Below are 21267 nucleotides of genomic sequence, written 5' to 3' on the forward strand. Positions count from 1 at the left end.
GGGGGGGGGGGGAGAGAGAGAGAAAAGGACACGAAGGAAGGGACGCGAATCGGAGACTTCCGGCACGTGTCGGTCAGCGACATTGTTGGCGAATGATCGACGATCCCCCCCGGCGGATCCGGAGGGAACGTAAGAAAGAATGGACTTTGAAGTTTTTTGTCGCTCCGCCGCTCTGACAAATGATGCGCGAATCTGGAAACGCCGGTGTCGCGTTGCGACACCATGCGTCATCGGCTGAGCAACAAGGCGCACGGGGGTTGCTGCTGCGTTCACTCTCGACACCCCTCCCCCCTCCCCCGCCTCCCCCGCGCCAAGAGGGATATGCTTTATAGCGCGATTTATCATATTCCGCGCGCAGAATCCACCGCCCCCGCGATCTCGTGACGCGGAATTCACTCCGTACGATTCACTCCCTGCCTCTCCCCTCCCCTCCATCCCCCGACTCGACCGCGACAAAGAGTCAAAAACATCAGAGATCCATTGTCAGAAATCGACGCGCGCGCGTTGGAGTCCATTCGAGTTAGTGAAGAGGGAACGGAACGGAGGAAAGAAAGAGAGAGAATCTTCAGCCGTCACATGACACACACGTAATTTTGGCAACTTAGTCTGGCGTCGGATATGAGGTTGCTCTCGTCCTCGCTCATCTACATTCCATAAAAATGCTAGTAAAAATCTACAGAAACTAATAAATGTACTTTCAAGCTTATAATGATAAGCTTGATAAGTAATATATAATATTATGCACAGGAATAATCGCAAATACTCACGTGAGTATTTCATTTTGTTGCAAATGTGAAAAGATATGCAACCTGAGTTTACGAAATTAACACTGCAGGAATATAAAAAATTGTCATTTAAAAATTTCTTCTTAATACTTAAACTTTTAAAGAAAAATTTGTTAAGAAAACTTGAACCTTTAAGAAAAAAATATAGTGTACCGAATTAATTCTGAATCTGACACCTTACGACCCCTCGGATCAAATGAGCGTACATTGCTCTGCAATGAATAATAAAACCTAAACAATAAAGGGACCTGTGGAGGTGTGGGCTGACACGAGTGCGAAATTACTTGAAAATTACGGCCGCGGGGACTATCACGTTTCCCGAAACACGCGGATGCAAATGTGACATCCCGCGAAAACTATTTTCGACAATTAGCAATTAATCTAGAATCTCCATCGAATGCCTCGCGCTGCTGCGCGTCTCGTCGTTTATTCAACGCGTTCCCGCTTCGAAATTTTTCCACATAATGCCGCGCGGGAGGCGGTTGACTCGTTTCTTTTCTTTTTTTTTTGCAACCAACTTCTCTCCTTTTCTCCTTCTCTCTCGTTCTCCCTCTTTTTTCATGTCTCCTCCTCTCTCCGCTTCCCTCTTTAGCGGAGTTGTAGTCAGAATTTTGGTTCTGTCGTCGTCAGTCTCGGGCGCGAGCGAGCCGGCCAGCGCGAGGAAAGCGTATTTGCATAGTTATCTCCGGCGAGCAGAATCCGCGCGAACGGCTCGCGATGTCTCTCTGTTTTCGCTGGATGATTTTTCCCTCTCTCGAGGCCACTCTCTCGTGTGTGCCTACGTGTGTGATTTGCGTATATGTACGTGCGCGAATGTATACAGACGCCCGGCGTATACTTCAGCGCGCATCGATACTCGCTCTCGAACGTTTAAAGCTCGAGCTTGATCGCCGCCAGCCGCCTTTTTCCACTCGCAACCGGACTCTTACGCGCGGTCACCGTGTCGTCCATAGCTCGGAGACACATTAATCGAGACTGAAAGGCTGCGTGAGTGTGTATATGTGTGTGTGTGTTATCAAAAACCAGTACTGTCGAATAGTATTTTTGCGAAAAAATTTAAATCGCAGCGACCTGTTAATCACAAGTTTCGCATTTACGTTTGATACTTGACCCTGGAATTTTTGTTATGGGTTAAATAAAATTAAGAGTTGAGTTAAAACTCTTCAAATAAAACTCTTGAGTTTTGATGCTCAACTCCTGAAGGCTTACGCATCGATCGCGTTCAAATCAAATTCTTTTCCTCGTGAAACAGTCTTAAAAAACAGTCCTTCCTAATGAAGAATTCGGCAACTCGACCGAGTCATTACTTTGCTAACATGAGTAATTTGTAGAGGATCCAAAATTAATGCACACAATGTACGCTGAGTCTTGAAACGCTAAAAACCTGGAAAACGCGTGCATGGTCCGTGTCGTTACGGTCTATTGACAGTTAATATCTTTAAATATGCCGGGAGTCCAATTAAAAATTGCAATGTTTCGGCGGGATTTCGAAAAATCCCAAAGCCGCGTTGCGGTCAATCTGCCGCAAACAATAACGATAATTATTTCACCTCCCGCCGCTAACAAACCTGAAAAGGATACAACGCGGCTATTTCAGGCAAAAAGCTCTACCTCGCGAAAGTGCTGTCAACGTGAATTCGATCGTCAAGTCATGCATTGTAGAACCAAGGGTGGCGCCTCTCTCCTTTCCAAACCTTAAAGGTACAGAATTTACATGAAATCCGTATTTCATGTAACATTATATCCCGTCCCAAATATTCCTGGTCCGAGGTAACTTACGGTCGCGCAAAAAGATTCCGAGCGTTAAGTAACGACGTACCTTAAGGATTCCGGATTCGGAGTATCGCCGAGACCGAAAAATCCCGCGTCTTAAAAGCGCCGGATTCCGCGGGAACCGACTCGGCAGTGAAAGAGGAGGCATGACGAGGAAGAAAGAGAGAAAGAAAGTGAGAAGGGGGGCAGAGAGATTCCGGGATCCTAGATCGTCCCGAATTCTGAAAATCCTGAATCTTAAAGCTTGGACCTCGAGAAAGAGAGAGAGAGAGAGACAGAGTGAGAGACCTCATAAATTTGTATCACAGGATAAATGGAACATTCGCGACAGATAGAAGTCTAAATCCTCGATCCACGAGCCAGGTAGTGGAAGGGATACTGAGCAGGGTGAAGGAGAGAGGGAGGGAGGGAGAGAGAGAGCGGAGTGCTGGGTCCCAATGAAAGCCAAGAATCTAATGTTGTCTCTGGCGAGATATCGAAACGTCGTCGATCCGAGGCGGAAGGAAAGGATAGGAAGGAAACAATAGAAATCACGCATCACGTGATTTCGCAGCGGAGTGTCTGGCAAGCGCAGCCACTTTAAATGCAGATGCAACCTGCACGCGGTGGAGACATCTCCCTTCTCCGCGATCTCTTCTCTTCACCGACCCTCCCCTGTCTCCCTCTCTCCTCACATCCTCCCTGTCTTCCCTTACACACCCTAACCACCCTCGTAACCTCCGATCACCCGAGTTTATGGTTCTCCGATGCTCTTCTTCTAAGTACCAATAACTGTCCGACTGTCTGAAGCATCGAAATGCGTTTTATGTGTCATGTATGTGTGTGTGTGTGTGTGTGTGTGTGTGTGTGCGCGCGCGCGCGCGTGCGTGTGTGTGTGTGTGTGATATGAGTCGCGCACGCACGTCGCACCTATAAAACCATATTGATATCACGCACTTGCCGCAATCGATACCTCGGTCGTCATTCATTCGCTCTGGTCTTATTTCAGGACTGCACTCGGTCGCCCCTGTTCGAAATCTCTTCGTTATCACGCCCGCCCGCACACTCTCCCTTTCTCGCGAAGTTACGCCGATCCTTAAATCTCAAATATCGCACCTGCACCTCTCACAAATTTCGCAATAACGCACTTTCCGCGTGCGTTTTTCATTTTTTCGATGTTTCTACCCCCTCTCCCTCTTAATTTTCATTCATCATTTTTCGCAACGTTTTGTTGCTTCCTGTCTCTTCCTACTATCTCGAAAACTTTTTATTCCCGCAAAAGTTTCTTCTTTCGCGAAAGTTCTCGTTTTTCACGCTCCTTCCATTTTTGACTGTTCTTCAGATCATTCAGATTATTTCAGATTATTTCGGACATTTCAAATTATTTCGATGAGCTTCACGTGTTTCCAATTTATCCACGCTTTCGGAAATTCGCTGTGCTCTATGCTTGCCGTACATTTTTCCTCATATCTCGTGTATACCAGCCTCATATCATTTAATAACATTCCAACGCTGTTCGTCGCACCCTTTTTTTTCTCCCAAAACTTTCAGTTTCCTCGAGTACGGCTGTTCCTCCTCTGAGAAGTTCGCAACAGCCGCGTCTCCCTCTGATTTTTCGCATTTCCTAAAGTTTGTAATTTCGAGAGTTCCTCAAATTCCCAAGCATTTTTAATTGTCACACTTCCTCGCGCTACTTTTGCCTCTCAAAGTCCCGCGATTCTCACGCCTCCCGCGTGCATTTCTCATTTTTCGAATTTTCCAACGCTTCACTTTTCCCGCGCCCTCTTTTAATTTTCCATTCGTTATTTTTTCGTAATATTCTACGATTTCTTGTCTTCCTTTCTCAAAAACTTTTTGTTTTCTCATTTTTTGTTTCCTCTTGAAAGTTTCCGTTTTTCGCGTTTTTCCTCCATTTTCAGCTGTTTTTCAAATTAACCAATTTTCGAAAGTGGAATTTTTCTGCAAGATCCTTTCCAGGATCTCTGGAACTCCGGGCGAACCGCCACTGCTTCTCGATGTTTCTCATTTCCTCTATCTCTCTCGCGTCCCTTTTCGAAATTCTTTTGATCTCCTCTATTTTCCATGTCATTGATCCGCGATCTCTCATGTGCCCGATCTGCCTGCAGGGAAGTTTCCACAGGAGTTAGCAATTATTTAACTCCTGCGGAATACTCGATTGCTAGCGAACCGAGAAAGAATATCCTCCCCTGCCGGTGTAAATGCGAGACGAGATGCAGCCGACGTTGCACTTCTTGCACTCCGTTGCAACCGCACCGGCGAGTGACAGCTTTTAAGCTTCCGCCGATTTCTCTCCGCCTGTCGTCGCTGGAATTTGATTCTTTCTCGAGCGAGCCGGGACGCGAACGACGTATCTCTTCATTAAAAAGACAAAAGCTGGGTATCGACAGGCGGTCGGTTAACCCTTTCTTTTGGAAAAGAAAGTCGCCAATTTTTGTTTAAAACAAAAATGTGACTGCTGAGTAATGCTGAGTTCTTAACAGAAAGTCTCGAATTTCTTATCGCGTCTATTTTCATTCTCGACATTATTTCATGTTTAAAAGACCCGGCACATTTTAAATAAAAAAATGACTCTCGATAAATATATTTTTTAATACTCCAAATTCTAACATTGGAACTTTGAACTTTTCTGTGGCGACGAGAATATAGAATTTTAGGAAGTTGCATCCATTGACACTTTTTATCAGCAAAGTAAGGACAGTAACGTATTCTAACTTTAGCAAAAAATTAATCGAGAGCCATTTTTCATCTGAGATGTGCGGAGTCCTTTGAGAAACCTATATCTCAAAAATTACAGTTGTCTCGATATTAATCGAATTAGTTCCGCATGTGTATGCAGCAAAATAGATGAGTTGTACGTATCTGATGAAAACGCCGATGAAAATAATCGGAGTGTGCGATTAAGAAGCGAAAAGTCGTCTATCCGGAAAATTCCGCGAAAATTTCCTACAGAATTTTTGATCACACAAGAACACATCTAAATGCTTCAACATCTTCGCGCGAGGATCGGACACGCTAATAAAGCGCATCACTCCTGCCTTTGTTTCTCATGGGAGTAAAGGCAGACGGAGGAGAGGGGCACGGGTGCGATGAGACAACGGGGGTTGCGTGGTAGTGAAAGAAAGTCCGCAAGAGAGATGAAAAAAGCGAAACAGAGAAAGAGAGAGAGAGAGAGAGAGAGAGAGAGAGAGAGAGAGAGAGCGAGAGCGGTTTATGTCTGACATGGTAATTTTTATTTCCCGGGGCAAAAAGGCGCGCTTTCATGCGGTCGGAGCTTTCATCCCGTTCTCGGATGATAAAGGAAGAGAAAGGGAGAGCGTGGAGGTTGGCAGGAGCAGACAGAGAGGGAGGGAGCGAGAGAGCGAGAAGAGAGACGAAGGTATGCAAAAACGTTAAAATTATGGACCGGATTTTCCAAGGAGCTGTACACACGTGGAAATGCAAACAATGGAGATGCTCGTCCTTACGTCAGGAGGGCGCCAACTTGCGCGTCGGCCGTGTGTCGTGCGGCCTTTTATTAATGTTTAATTAAAGAACACCGCCATTGTAGTCGGGACAATAAAGTCAGTTCGCGACTGCTCGAGGATACGTAGATTCGATAATCGGGGCTGAAATAACTCGAGAAAAAGGCGCGGAATTACTTTCGCGCCTCGGTGACGCACGGGCGCTGCCTCCGTTCCTGCAAACCTCTTCAGAGGTTTTTAGAACTGCCCCAGAGACTCTCACATCGCATTACCGTTTATACGTTAAATGTCCAGAAATAGCGTGTGTCAGAGATGATGTAATTGAAAACTCGGATCCCAGAATTTGATTCTCGAGGGATCCTCTCTCGCTGCAGACGTTGGAAGATTCAAATCATCTATTCGGCTTGTGGATCTAACACTATTTAAGATGTGTCCCGACTAGAAATTAGAATAATAGAGAATAAGTACATGCCCTAACCAGGGATACCCTAAAATAGATATGTTCGTAGGACCCAGATATGGCCAAAATAGGCAAATCCTGAAAAATTTTGCACATAAGTTATGAATCGATGCTCTCTCGATGAAGCCCCAAACAAGGCTTGTGCTAATAAGGCTTGATTAGGAACAGTTAGCCAATTTCTGAAATGGTTTCAGCGAAGAAATGATTATTCATTAATAGTTAATGATTGATAATTATAAGATAAGTATTTTGAGGTGTTACTTAATATTTTTTAAATAGTTAAGACAAATATCTAGGCTAATTAGATATATCAAGTTAAATCCTAGTTAGGTAGAAGTTTAGACGCGAATTTGCAAGAGCGTTACATCTCTGTATCTTAAGTAAACTCGTCTTTGTACAGCCTTGATAGAAATGGGGAAAAAGTGTCTAGGCTCTTCTCCACTCCCGTTTAAAATTTCTGCCCGGATGCATGAGAGGACTTAATCGCGTGAAATATTTGGTTTTATCTAGCTGGCTCTGCCACGAACTCGTGGATATCAGGAACGCTTAGTTTTTCGTACAGTTTGAAAGACTTCTACAAATCGATAAATCATTGAGATCTCTGTAAGCTCTGGAGGCCTCGAGGAATCAGTTCGCGGAGCTGTAGAGCGCTTTGAAGTTCTGATGCTTGAATAATTAAGCCCTCGGAATCTTTCTATCTCGCATTGTTGGGCTCCCGAGTCCTCGCGGGTGCTAAAATTCCGATGAAAGTTGCAGTTTTCGATTTCTTCGAGCGAGGCGCCTGTCGAAGCTCCGACAGCGTCCATGGGCGCGTAATCAATTTGAAAATTTCAGCGGCTCGTGAGATTTTGACATAGCGCGGCGATACGTTTGAATGCCTACGACTGTCTGCGAATGTATCACTCGCGCAATGAATTCCCACACGTAAGCTAGGATGCGCGATTTATGAAATTCTGTACCGCGATGCGATCTGTTTTAAGAATCACAATGAATGCGATACATCGCGTCACAATTTTACGTCGGAAATGCGATTTTAAATCGCGCGCAATTTTATATCGCAAACGCGATTTTGAATCGTGCGCAATTTTATATTACTTTATATCGCTTTCATATTATTTTACATCGCTAACGCGATTTTTAATCATAAAGGAACCTGGGACATGACGCGTAATGTTTAAATAAATGTTAAACGTATTAAAAATAAATAAATCAGCTCTCTTTTCGCACTGCATCAAAATATTCTTTGAAATGCCCATCATAAAAAACGCGAGTTTTACCGTGAAAGAATCATTAAAAATAAAAGCATGATGAAGTTAAGCGATATTATCTTTAAAACATCACTTAACCTCATTATGCTTTCTACACGGGGCAAACTGGACGACATTTTACAGACTTGTTTATTTCCGTATGAATTTTCAAACTTTTTTAAAAGTAATTTATTAAAAGTGAGTTTTTTAAAAGTGACTTATTAAACTGTGCAATATATAAGGATGTGTTTAATTAATTATAATCATTTATTAAGGAGAAGTTGAGAATATAAAAGATAAATAGAATGGGATGCAAGATAAATTTGAATGTCACACGTATTAGACGTTAAGTAGGATAAAGTATGGATGAATGTGTGATGTTGGAATGAAGGAATAATTTTGTAAATTAAGTCCCTTCTTGACATAGCTGAAGTTTGAATAGCAGACGCGATTTTGCGATAAAGGTGCGTATCGCATTGTGATTCAAGAAAATCGCGTAATGCCCGCGATATATCGCAAAATCGCACATCCCTACGAGCGAAAAGCCTGGCTCCTCCGCCGGGCGTAACCTCGCGTTTTGGTGCCTTAAATACTTAAAGCCGCAGATCCGTCGCGATTTTCGCGAGCCACGGTCCGCCCGTCGCCGTGTCCCACAGGACGGGGCTTTTGCGATTTCCTCGAAACTTTGTGCTCTTTTTTCAAACTCGATCGCCCGCGCGCGCGCTCGCGTGCGTGTCGCACTTTTGCAATGCATTTTGGCACGTAAATGCGAGAGCGACGGAAAGGGGCCGGCTTTTGTGGCGACTCGCTCGCGGATAAATCCGCATGCCACATCTTTCACGCGCAGCTTGTGAGCGGAATTGTCGAACTCTCGCGGGCTGGCGACTGCAAAAAGCGATACGTTTGGATCGAGATGATCCATTGTATCGCGCCCGACGCGTAAATTTCATTTTACAACGGATAACGAATTTTCATTGTCGCAATTTCGCTTCTCTCCCCTTCCTCGGCCAGGTGCGTATATTATCGACGTCCGGGACGACGCCTTTATGTTCGCCTAAATAATATAAATCGCCACGTTTATTTCTCTCTTTCTTTCTCCGTCTGTTTTTCTCCCTCCACTCTGAAAACTGCGTTGAACAATTAATAACTCGCGGATACGTCGCGTTAATTAGCGTGCGCGTGTTTAGTCACCTTCGTCTCGTGCGAAAAGCTGCGCGCTGGAGTTTTTACAACAACGCCTCCTGCGAATCACCCGCATCCCATGTTGCTCCCCGAGAACACCGAGTCTTCTAATTATTTCCTTCTCTCTAAATCCGTCCTGGAATTAATCCAAAAATACAATATTCTCCGACCTTCCGTCCCATATTTTGCACTCTTATTTATTGCCACGGTCTGTCCCGCTCAGATTGCTCGGTTTTGTTCCACTTCGCCTTCCCTTTTTTCCGCCGCTGTATTTCACTTTGCTCGCCGTTTCGCATTCCTCCTCCGTTCTTTCTTACTTTGCTTCGTGTTACCTCGCTTTGCTTTACTTCTCTTTCGGCTTTCGCTTTGTTCCGCTTTGTTGCCTCTCCTCTGCCTTTTTCTCCTTCGCATTTTCGACATTGCCTCTTTCTCTCCCCCTACTCCCTCCCTCTCTCACTCTCTTTCTCCTTTCCTCTCTTCCTCTCTATATCTCGCTTCATCAGTACCTCGCAGTGCCTTTCGGCTTGTCCCTAGGCTTTGTTCCGCTTTGTCCCGTCCTGCTCTGCTCTATCCTGCCCCGCGCGTTGCTAGAGGGTTACTTCTCTTAATTTTCCTCTCGCGTTCCTTGCACCCCTTCGCCCAACGCGCGCGCGCGCGCGCGCGCCCGTCGCTACTTTAATCGATTTTATTTGATTTCGCTTTATCTTGATGCTACCGCACTGCACGCTGCGCTTTGCATCACTTCGCTCCGCTTTATTTCGATTCGCGCTGCCGCGCGTCTCGCATCCCTCAGCCCATTCCTCTTCGGTCCAGTTTACTTTGTTCTGCTTTGCTTCCCTCCGCCTTTTCTCCACGGGATGTTGCGCGCTCCTCCGTTTCTCCTTGCTTCACTCTGCTCCGTTGCGTTTCGTGCCATTCTCTCCACTTCCCCTTGTTCCTCTCCGCTTTGCTCTGTCTCGCGTGAACCCGAGGCTTTGGAGAAATCCGAGCCGGATTGACGGCGCTATGTAATTTACTCGCCGTGCAGGAACGATGCGCAGGCCTCCTTCTTCACCCTTACTCTACCATCCCGAACCCCTCGCCGTCGCCGCCGCCGCCGCCTGTCGTGCGTTGCCCCTCCGATTTTACGCAATGCATTTTAATCGTGGATTTAACGTTGCGGCCCCGACGGCTCGTTTCGAGGATCAAGCCGGAGGATCGAGCCGGCTGAAGAATCACGTGAAGAGAAAGCGTAATCTTAGCCGCGGTGACTTCACGACGTCCATCTTGCCCTCGGCGAGATCTCTCTTTCCCTCTCTCTCTCTCTCTTTATCTCTCTCTCTCTCTCTACCTTCTCAGCTTCTCGCTCCTCGACGATCTCGCGATCTCTTCGCACCTGTCCGCGAATCTCCCGACGTCCCGTCCGCCGCCTTTCCGTTTTCTTCTCGTTTCCGCGAAGCATTCCCCCGTTCGCTGTTCGCCTCGCGAAATCTCTCTGCCATCGCGGCGAGTCGTTTCCCTGCAATCGCCTCTCGCGAATGCGCCCATGATTTCGCTAATTCCCAACGCCCGACGGGCACCGTCGAACGAGCGCGCCGCGATCTTCACCCTCTCTATAATTCGAGACCGTTCACACAGGAGACCGAGACTGTTAGCTCTCCTTCTCCCCCTTCCGTCTTCTTGCGCTCACCACACCCTCTAACCCCTCGCCCTGCCAACCCTCTCTCTCTCTGCAACGTCACCCTCGCGTCCGACTTCCTCGCGATCTCCATTCGCGCCTCATAATTAAAGTCTGGAGACACCGAGTATTTTCTATTAACATTCCTGGCTAACCCAGCGTGTTCAAAATGACCGCAGCTATTGCGGAATGTTGCGCAGCCGACCGGCCGCGTCCGGGATGCACTTGTGCGCAGCTGGAATGCAGCCGCTCTTACCACCATTCCGGACTATGTTGCAGCGTTTCGTCTGGATCCTCCGTGTGTGCAGAGAAATTTGTCGTTCCGCTCCATATTTAATATCGTACACGAGCCGTCATACGCTCCTGTGTACACGGAACCTTCAAATATCCCGGAGAACACGGTGTACTTTCCCCGGGAGAGAGAAGAGAGAAAGAGAGAGAGAGAGAGAGAGAGAGAGAGGGAGAGAGAGAAAGAGGTGGAGGAGACCTCTATTTTTAACTTTATATTTGATAGAAATAACAATCTCTCCATCCGGAAAAAGGGAACTCCAATTACAAAATAATATTTTCTAATATCTCATATATATTCTAAGCAGGAGAAAATACTTCTTTTTTTGTGTAAGTGGATTATAAATCCTATTAATCTGAAATGTATTAGATATCACTTTAACTTGTGAGATTCTGATGGTTTTCCTCTCTCACTCTCTCCCTCTCTCTCTCTCTCTCTCTCTCTCTCTCTCTCTCTTGAATCCAGGGATATATGATTACTTGAAGCGGAATGCCCTCTTACGCGACGAGCAATGTGTATCGCTGAGCTCTACCGTGTATGATAGACTGGAGCCATTCAAGTCGAAATTTATAATCCGCCATAAGTCTCGAAAATGCTGTCATTGCAATGCCTCGTGAATGCTGTAAGGCTACATCACACAGGCATAAGTCACAAGGATAACGTCAGAGCCGTTGAAATCTACCTGCCGCACGAAATCAAGCGCTATTTTTCTAGAAGAAAAATAGTAACCGGTCGGGATCGAAACCATCGAAGGACGCAAACGTATTAAGTGCGTGACAACCTTCGATCGCTATTATGTTTTTTCTTTTTTTTTTACTGAACATTAGTTCTTTTCCACATCTTGGATTTTGAATGTTAAACTTTACATATTCGAGGTAGAGCTCGCCATTACAGAAGGTAACTTTCCATCACCTCCACGGATCTCACGCTGCGCGAACGATTATTATTAGTGATTTTTCTGGGAAGAGAGCTCTTCCCGCGAAACGGGGCTTTTGGTTAGCTTCGACTTCGCGACCGATTGTTTTTCTTCGGCCGCTGAAAAACTATTTTCGCGGACGGCTATCGGGCGGGTGGTTGCTTTGGCGAGCAACTTGCAACATGTGCCCGGCTCTGTGTAAACAATCGCGATTGTTTAAAGGCTTCTCGGGAGAAGCACTCATCCCCGTTCCGTAAACACGTCTCTAATAAATCGCGCAGTTTTATTCGCGACTAACGACGCCTGCATGTATTTCCGTCACCTTGACGCGAGCGGTCACGCGGGAGTCGAGTCCGAAATAGTTCGATATAATGCGAAATATTGGCCGAGTCCCCCTGAACGACAGGTCGTTCCCAGACATGTCTGCTTTTGCGACATAACTCAGTCAGTGATAATTAGAGTGCGCGCAAATAGAAGCATACTGCTATCCAAATGGGCAAAGATATTCTGATGATAATTGTAAGATGTCTCGATATATTCGTCATGTACAAGTCTGAAAGAACTGACTTGAGTAAATTTGAACATTTGTGCGACAGAAACAAGCACAGTTCGATAGTTAAACATCTCAAGGATACATATAAAGATGTTAACATTCTGAGTGTAATTCAATTGAGACTTCTGTCCCCTTGTCGCTGATACATTGGCTTCGTGAATATAATTAAAAACAAAATTCTAAACTTCCCGTCATCGACTATCTCACGTCGTGGCAATCATGGAAGTCTATCTGGATATGCGTCAGCATACATCTGGGTATGCAACAGCACTCCCGATAACAGTTAAAGCTTTACAAACCTTAGAATATTGCTTGTGTTTCGAATCATGCACTAAGAAAAACTTGAAATCATGCACTAAGAAATGCTTGATATTGGTGATTATAATCACATAGAGAAATAATTACTATAAGTCATGGTCAAGAAAATCATTTCGCGCGCGTTGTCAAATTCTACTATAATGTTAGCGATAATGCGACTATACGCATGTCACAATTCCACTACAAAAAAAATATGGTGGAGGCCAAAATTAACTATAATTTCAGTTAGATCAACCATTTCCTTCTTTCAGTGTAGACACTTCACGATCATTTCTGGATATTCATGCAAAATCCTCCGAGGAAAAATGCAAATGCATAACAGAGAAGCGTGCAAAGTGAGAAAAAAATGATTAATGTCGCCAAAGTTATTAGTAATTTGCAGCGTCAACTATATAGATTTTCTTGTTGCTCTCATGAAAAAAAGTAGCGATAACAATATAAGTATAGCGTATAAGGTTATTGCCAATCTATCGTTGTAGTAACACTTACTGCAAAAGTGATTCTCTCGACTACAATTACCTCATCATGCAATTGTATAGTTACAAACACCAAACGTTTTTTTTTTCTTAGTGCACGACTCCGTAGGACTCGAGTGCGCGCATAGAAAAAGGAATATTCTTGTTTGGAGAATATCTTTATTCGTTGGCATTTTAAAAATAAGATTAACGTTAAAATGAGATTATATGGCGTAAGATAAATTAGTCTTCGATCAAGACGAGTGTTATCAAATTAACACAATCATTTTCTCACAGAATATTCCAAAATCAATATTCTTGGTTCTACATTATTAGTCTGCGATCAAGACGAGTATATCCAAATTACAAACACAATCGTTTTCTCATATATAATCAACATGATTAATATTCTTGTTAATGTGTGAGAAAATCATTGGGTTAATTTGGCTGAATTCGATCGAAGACTAATTTGTCTTCGTTCAACGCCATATAATCTCATTTGAACATCGATCTTGTTCTTAAAATGTCAACAGTAAAGATATTCCCCGAGCATTCCTTTTTTCTGTGCGAAGTCTAAACGCAGCCGCGAACTCGCGCGAGCCTCAGCCGCGTAATTTATTGCACGCGCCGTACGTTATATCCTCCTCCTCGGATATACATCGCGTCGCATTGTCGTTTGTTTCGAGCAACGAGTTAGATTACTGCTGGTGAACTTCACAACTTAATTCTCTTTCGCATCGCAGCTGCGAATATCAGTCTACCACGATTGCTCGCGAGCTTACGCGCTTTACTCGCAAAATCTCGGCTCGGCCCGGCTCGGCGAGTAACTCAAAACTTCGCGCTAAACTCTTGCATTACCTTTGTCGTTCGCTCTTTCCCATCCTCCTCCCCTCCTCCTCTCTCTGTCTCTCTCTCTCTCTCTCTCTCTCTGTCTCTCTCCCTCTCACGGGCGCGTTTATACTAGACGAGTCCACTGGCTGCACTAAAACGTCGGAAAATTCGTTATCAATTCCTGCTTATCGGGATGTGCCGTCGCTTCCCGAATAAGGACTCATTCATCCGCTCGGACGAGCTCTGAAAGCGCGTGCGAGGATTAACTTGAAATCAGCGCCGCGGCGTGTACTGATTACGAACAATCGTAATTAAATTCTTTCCGCGCTAATGACTGCCGGCACTTGAGCTCCGTGCAAATGATATTTAAATTAGCACGCGTCCCGTATACTAATCGAGCCGAACCTTCTCGAACCGCGGATGTGCTCTTTCTCTGTCTCTCTCTCCCCCCCTCTCTCTCTCTCTCTCTCTCTCTATCTATCTCTCTCTCTTTCCACCGAATTATTAATTAATATCGCGTTACGATTGCATCAGTCCTGTGCGATCGGTCCGGCAAAAATACGCGGTAGAATAATAATTGCAATGATCTCTCGTTGTTTCCTTCGGCCGTTATTACGCCCGACACTTGGAAATTCGCGTCGAAACTCTACAAGACGACACCATACCTCTCGCCATACCGAGAGAGAATTGTTTGGTATTTGTAACTATAATCACATAGAGGAACAATTATTACAGATACGTTTAGGAACAATTATTACAGATTACGTTGAGGAAAGCCATTTTTTTCATAAAATTCTGCTATAATGACAGTGATGGTGATCTCATACGCACGTCACCACTGCACCACTTCACTAGAGAAAATATGATCGGAGCTGAAAACAACTATAATTTCAATTCTAATCAATTATTTCAATAATAGAGGAACCACTCTTTCGCCTGAGCGCGGGCAGATCGCTGGCGAATGCTTCGTCGCGACTCGAAAGATCAATTTGCTCTCGACAAATCAGTCGTCGATACACAGATATAAGAGCTCGATACGAAGAGCCATTAGAAAATTATCGCGGTAATGTATTCCGTTTTCAAAATAACCAAGTGTTGAAGTGAAATATGCGAATTACGCGAATATCCGAATATCGGGCCTCCGAATGTTCGATGCCCGATTGGTGAAATATTTAAACGTCTGTGAATTCCTAATTAAATATGCAAATATCTGTCGATATTGCACTACTTCCATATTTAAATATAAAAAATTGAATTAAAACAGAAAAAACACGAAATATCTTTGTCTGCGCGGGCATCCATCAATATTATATGCGGCTAATAATAAGGTTTTCGCTCTCACTCGCTTTTAATAAAAATTATCAGTCTGCCCCATATCATATTTCAAAACAGCGTAAAATTTCGCCTATAACGCGCGATTCATGCCGCAATATATATGTGTGTGTGTGTGTCGCGTTGATATTATTAATAGTGATGTCCTCTAATGTTATAGGAATTCCCCTTTCTCTCCCGTCCTTTGCCGCACTGTTTTACTTTTAATAGAAAAACTTTTCAACTATGTGCGCGGTAATGTGATAGAAAAGAAGATTAATACTGAAGGATGTAAATCTCTCTTTCTCTGAAAATGCCCAGCGTCATTACATGAGAACATCCAGCTATTGTATAGCTGACTTCTAAAGGAAGAGAAGTCTTATATACATATATGTATTCATACATATATATATATACATATATTATAATTCATATACTCAGGAATCTCTGAAAACATAAAGCCCGAATTGACATTATCGAGCGTTCATCTTCTCTTCCAGCATGCGCACTCTACTCAAAACGCAAATATAATTACGGAATGTCATCCCTCACCGAAATCGTTGAAGCAGAGAGGACAATTCTGTCAGATATCAAAATAGATCCATCTACTGTTCGCCGAGAGCAGCTGGATTCAATCCGCCGATTCTTCAAATCTATCGGGCCGCAGATCGATCAACTTCAAGCTCTTATTGCTTTCTGGGTAATTCCACTTCTGTATGTCGCTCTTATTGTATTCAGGACTGTTCAGATGGTACTTGCTCGGTGCGGTAGCGCAGCAGCGGGATAACCAGAAGCCCTTTAAATGTCACGCCTCCTCATCTTAAAGGTCCCGGAAACGCGGAGCGAAGGTGCCCCCTGCCCCATTCAACGAGGATGCAAACGGGATTCTAAGGGAGCACTACTCGTCAGGAGTACGCCAAAAGCCCAACTGCATGGAGAGAGTCCTGCGCGATCAGTCGACGGCGAGAGTAGTTGCGAAACGCGCGAAACACTAACTCGGCTCTCTGCTGACTTCACTCTTCATCAACTTCACACTGGTGGGGGACGACCTTCCTCTGGATTCTACGGGGATCTCGTGGAGACCAAGCTGGTATTTTAGATTCCCCTTTCGGAAGCCGCAAAACGTGAGACGCGCGCCCTCGATTCGTGAATTCTAATAAAAGTCCGGAATCCGCACCAGCACGTTTACTAAAAATCCGCACGAGCCCGTTTACTCGGACGTTCTCGCCAACGATCCCGAGGAGTGTCCACCGACTGTCCGGGCGAGACCTCGCGAATTCCGCGCTGACGTTTACAAATCGCCCAAGCTCGAACTCCCCGGTCTTCTCGTCCACGCGGAAGATTCCCGGGGGAAGTTTCCCGAAAAGATGTTGAACGCGAGAGATACCGTGGAAGGCGCGCAGCGGTCACTCTTCTCGAGAGCGTGTTCCTCGTCCGCGCTCGACGTCCAAGCTCCGCGGAATCTATGAAAACCCGGGTCGCCTCATGCTTCCTCGCAAATTTCCAGTCCCGCTGTCTCGCGAATTTCTCTAAATCCCCGCGAAATACCTCGAACTCTCCGGGTCTCTTCGCGGAGCCGCGACTTGTTGTCCTGCGGATTCTCAAGGATCCTGAAGGAGACGGGGAGTCTACGCCTCGAGTCCCTCGAGACCAGCTTGGCCACGAGAACGCACCGCGGAGGACGTATCGGTGCGGCGGTCTATCGATCGATCACGAACGAGTCTCGATCTATAGGTTGCCAGCTGAGCGATTCGGCCTGGTAGGCCTTGCCCTTCCAGGACACCGACCTGGTGACTTGGTCGTTCTCTCGGCGTCGTCGTTCGATCGCGTACGCGATCGCGGCACTGCGGACGAGGCGGAGGCGAGGACGCAGCGACGGCAGACGGACGCGAACTGACAGTGCGGCGCTTGGTACTCGCGCGTCGCGGCGTCGCGCGTCGCGACGTTGCGCGTCCGTCGGTCCGTCCGTCGGTCCGTCGGTCGGTCGGTCGGTCGGTCGCCCGCCCGCCCGCGGCGACCTCTTTCGAGCGCGAGCTCGCCGCGCATATTCCAGAACGGAACGGAACCGCTCGCCGCGCGGCGCGACGCATGCTGCGCGGCCAGTCGAGCGGAAGGAGAGACGACGTGGAAGAAGCTGCGAAGGATGCACGCAACAGTTGTTCGAGCATCCTTAAATTCGAGGGTGCTCCTGTCCGCGTGCACGCTCAGACGCGCGGGGATGCTCAAATCCCCGATAAACTCGGGCCCTCTCGGCCGGCGTCTCTCGGGTTCGCGCGGAACTCGGGGGAAAGGATCGCGCCGGAGCGATTACTGTCTTCTCTTTACCTTTTTCTTTTTTTCTTCTCTTTTTTTAAGGGGGAGGGGCGGGACGGAACAAAACGTCCTTTCCGCATCCTGAGAGAGGCATATGTCTAAGATAAGAAGTGAAATATATTTATTCGCGCGGCGTAGGAATTAATAACACATTTACGGCACACTGACGTACGTATCTCTGCATTGCGACAAATGTTTCTTCGAATGGGGAGATACAAGTTTTCTTAAAACCACGCAACTTTTCACGAACTTTTTTTTATTCTCCGCTTAATCTGTTTAAATCTGTTCAAATAAAAAAATTGTACAGGATAAAAAAAGAATTATATATAACAAACGCGTTATTAGAGTGGGCCCATATTTTTTTAATACTTTTTCTCTTATCGCCTCTATCTTTTTTTTAGGAAGAATCTTGCGAAATATTATTGCCGTACCGAGAGAAAAAATATCTAAAAAACAGAACAGAAAATGTTTATTCGGTGAGTGTTAGTAATATACAAATGTATACTGATATGCATATTTTGACGCTGCGAGAAATGTTTTCTCAAATGGGAAAATATGCATGTTTTTAAAACCGTAGTTTTGTATAAAGACAATTGTTTTGTATTTAAATTCTATTTAAATGCAAAAATTATACATGACAGTAAAAGAATTATAGTAAATATGTGTTACTAATAGCCATCGAATAAATATATTTCTCTTATTTCTTTTAATGTCCTTTCTCTCGGGACGACCGTAATGGAAGGTTCTGCTTGCCCCTTAACTCTGTGCATTTTGTGTCAATTTTGAAATTTGTCACGGGGCGCAGAAATGGCATTACTCTTTCCCTCTTTCTCTTGAGAGACCGGAGTTTGTCGGAAAAGAGCTCTCAGACGCGGAAGGCCGCGATAACGATTATTTACCGAAAAATGAGTCACTACGAGGGTCCCTTTCAAGTGTGATATGTATCACGATACACGTTGCCGCGCGCAAACCAACGGCGCGCATTCAGCACACGTGTACTTACCCACGATCGAAGCTATCATTCGTCAATCTGAGATCGGCAAAAGAACAAGTTGATTCATGGACCGACGTTGCGCGAATCGAAGATTAATCGTGGCCTGTAAATAAATCCTCGTAAGGATGAAATACGGATCGACGAATATTCTCGGTGATTCGCGCAATTCCATGCTTATTCATCGAGTAACAATCGACCATGGAACAATCGGAAGTCCTAAAAGATCCTACGAACCGTGGGCCTGGCGAGGGTGCTCTTAAATTGCGTATTGACTATAACCTAACCTAACCTAAGCGCAGCACCGTCAAAGTAACATACGGAAGCTCGCACGAGCCGGCCAATTCCATGCGAGTCGAGGCGCCCCGACATGCGGATACAACGCTCTCAAATTAAGTCGCCGCGAATTTGAATATTGTTAACATTCAATTTGGAGCAATTCGCTAAATGCTGCGCACCGTGACCCCGGCGCTAATTACATAACGCTAAATCGCAACAACAATCTGCTAATTCATCTACACACGCGATCACCTCGCGGAGCAGCCGATCCTGACACGCGTATCGCATATCACGTGACTCGCGCGGATCACGGCAGGCGATCCGGCAAAGTTTCGTGTCCGGCCTGACAGCGCGCGCGGCTTTGAAGGCGCGGGGGTGCGCGCGTACGTGTGTGTGTGTGTGTGTGAGTGTTTGCGTGCGTGCATTCGTGTGTGCACGCGTGTGTGTGTACTTGCGCGTGGGTGGTCGGGCGGGTAGTTTCACGTACTACAGCGCGGCAACGTCGACGTGAAACGAAACGCTGTGAGACATGAGAACGGAATTCCCAACGGGAACATAAAGCCGCGGACGCCCCTTTTCCGGCGGCGTCTCGACGCCTCCGACGCTCGCGTATACGTGCCACGTCACGCGGCCGACGCGCGAGATCCGGCTGACAACGCGACGCGTCACGATGCGACGCGACGCGCAGCGCAGCGCGTGAGGGACCTGAGAAAATAGCGAAACGCCACCCAACCGGACCATCCGACTGTGCCTGAATAAGGTTCGAGGCAGACTTTTTAAAGGGACTTGAAACTGAGAACGCTTGAAAATGAGAACGCCTGTGGATATAGCAGAAGCGGAGATACCGTGGACTTGTAGAATAGACTGCGCACTCTTGAGGAGAATTCACACCTCGGCAGAAAGCAAAAATCGGCGGAAGCCAATCAGAACTCGTGCTGGTGGTAGTCAACAGTTTCTGCTTTTCTGCCAGCGTGAGTTCTGATTGGCTTCTGCTTTCCTGCTTTTCTGCCAAGGTGTGAATTCTCCCTTACGAGATGGCTGATGACAAGATTGAAGGGCGGAGATATGTCAAGTCAAATGCTTCCTGTGTAGCACAATATTCTAGGAGCGGACAATGTAGGAGAAACGAAAGAGAGAGTGAAACGTAGTGAAAGAAAAGGAGAACGCATTGATCATGTGATCAATGCGTTCTCCTCATGTACTTCTCCTCCTTCCTTCTCCTCGCCAACAAGATAATTACAAAAGCACCTTACTCTATTGCCCTCTCTTATTAATGCTGACCTGATCCCTCCTATAACAGCGCGCAGTCTGTTATATATGTCTATGGAAGATATATACTGCGTGTATATATGTGTATGAGTATATGCGGGCGTATATGAGAACATGAGAATGCTTGTAGGATAATTGTATACGCAACGTGAGGAAAGTTTAGTTTCATGCACCAATTATCATTTTCCATTGCCTAGCAGTTTTGGCACAAGGTTGAATTTCTTTTTAATATTGAAAAACTCTGTTTTACATACAGAGAAGGTATGCATGAGAAGCCAACGATGGCGGATTTGGTTAATTGAACACATAATTCATAGGTCAAAGGTAATGCAGGCGAAAAAGGAGAGCAGGGGAGAGCATCCTATAGGAGCGTAAAGCGCGACGGGTAAATATCTTCAATGACAATATTGACGCCAGAAAAAGATGTCAGACAAAGTAAATGTGTTTTAAGGGGATCACACCTTCTCTCAGGATATACTTTCTCATTAGGAATTCAGCAAAGGTATTTCAAAGCCATAAGATCTTTCTTAGTTGAATTATACATTTTTAATATGTGCAATTGTAATGCACAAATTCAATTATTAACGCATTCGTATACAGAAAGATAAATATACACAAAAAATGAAATCCTTAAAACTCTTTAACTTTGCTTGACTAAATTCTTTGCCGATATTTTTGGAACATTTTATCCGTCGCGTGTTACGCACCTCACTTTGCAAATACATTATAACGAATTAAAAGCAATAAGATGGAAGAAGAGATGTGCTACAACAAGTCACACCGCTATGACCAACAAATAAACTCGGAAGAGTTTCGGTAATCTGGGAACACACACACAGCATAAACATTATATACGACTTTCTTCAACTCTTGGCCTTTCAGCCAAGTTCTCGGAATGTCCACTTGACACAACTGTGTTTAATTAAGGGGTTCGAACGTAAAATCAGGTAACTGACATTTGCATAAATGTCAGTTGCTGGAGTTTACTGGGTTTTACCTTCAAAACCCTCAATTAGTTACTCGCTAATGGTTCCCGTCATCTTCGGGGTAGTTTCCCCCATGTAGCAATACACTTAATGAGTTGGTGTTCCCGCCGCTGCCTTAACAAGTTTAACAGCGACTTCTTTCCAACATTTACTCGCTCTCGTCCTCAAATTCGGCGCATCGCGAATCCGGA

General features: G+C 45.5%; 1 protein-coding gene across 5 annotated transcripts in view; it reads right to left on the reverse strand.

The window, feature by feature from the left end:
- LOC116841558 overlaps window positions 1-21267 on the reverse strand; it is a 372377-nt gene that overhangs the window by 331360 nt on the left and 19750 nt on the right. For 2 of the 5 annotated variants that reach the window (XM_032809629.1, XM_032809625.1), the window contains exon 1: window positions 15791-17195. The exons of 1 other annotated variant lie outside the window; for it this stretch is intronic. The gene's annotated coding sequence lies outside the window, so the exon portion shown is untranslated. Of the gene's footprint in view, window positions 1-13954; window positions 14951-15790; window positions 17196-21267 lie in introns of those variants that run through there. 2 more of the 5 variants (XM_032809628.1, XM_032809627.1) reach the window with 2 other exon arrangements.

The sequence above is a fragment of the Odontomachus brunneus genome, unplaced genomic scaffold (genome assembly GCF_010583005.1).
Source record: "Odontomachus brunneus isolate Ranch 3 - 2012 unplaced genomic scaffold, Obru_v1 Obru_scaffold_016, whole genome shotgun sequence".
Lineage (NCBI taxonomy): Eukaryota > Metazoa > Arthropoda > Insecta > Hymenoptera > Formicidae > Odontomachus > Odontomachus brunneus.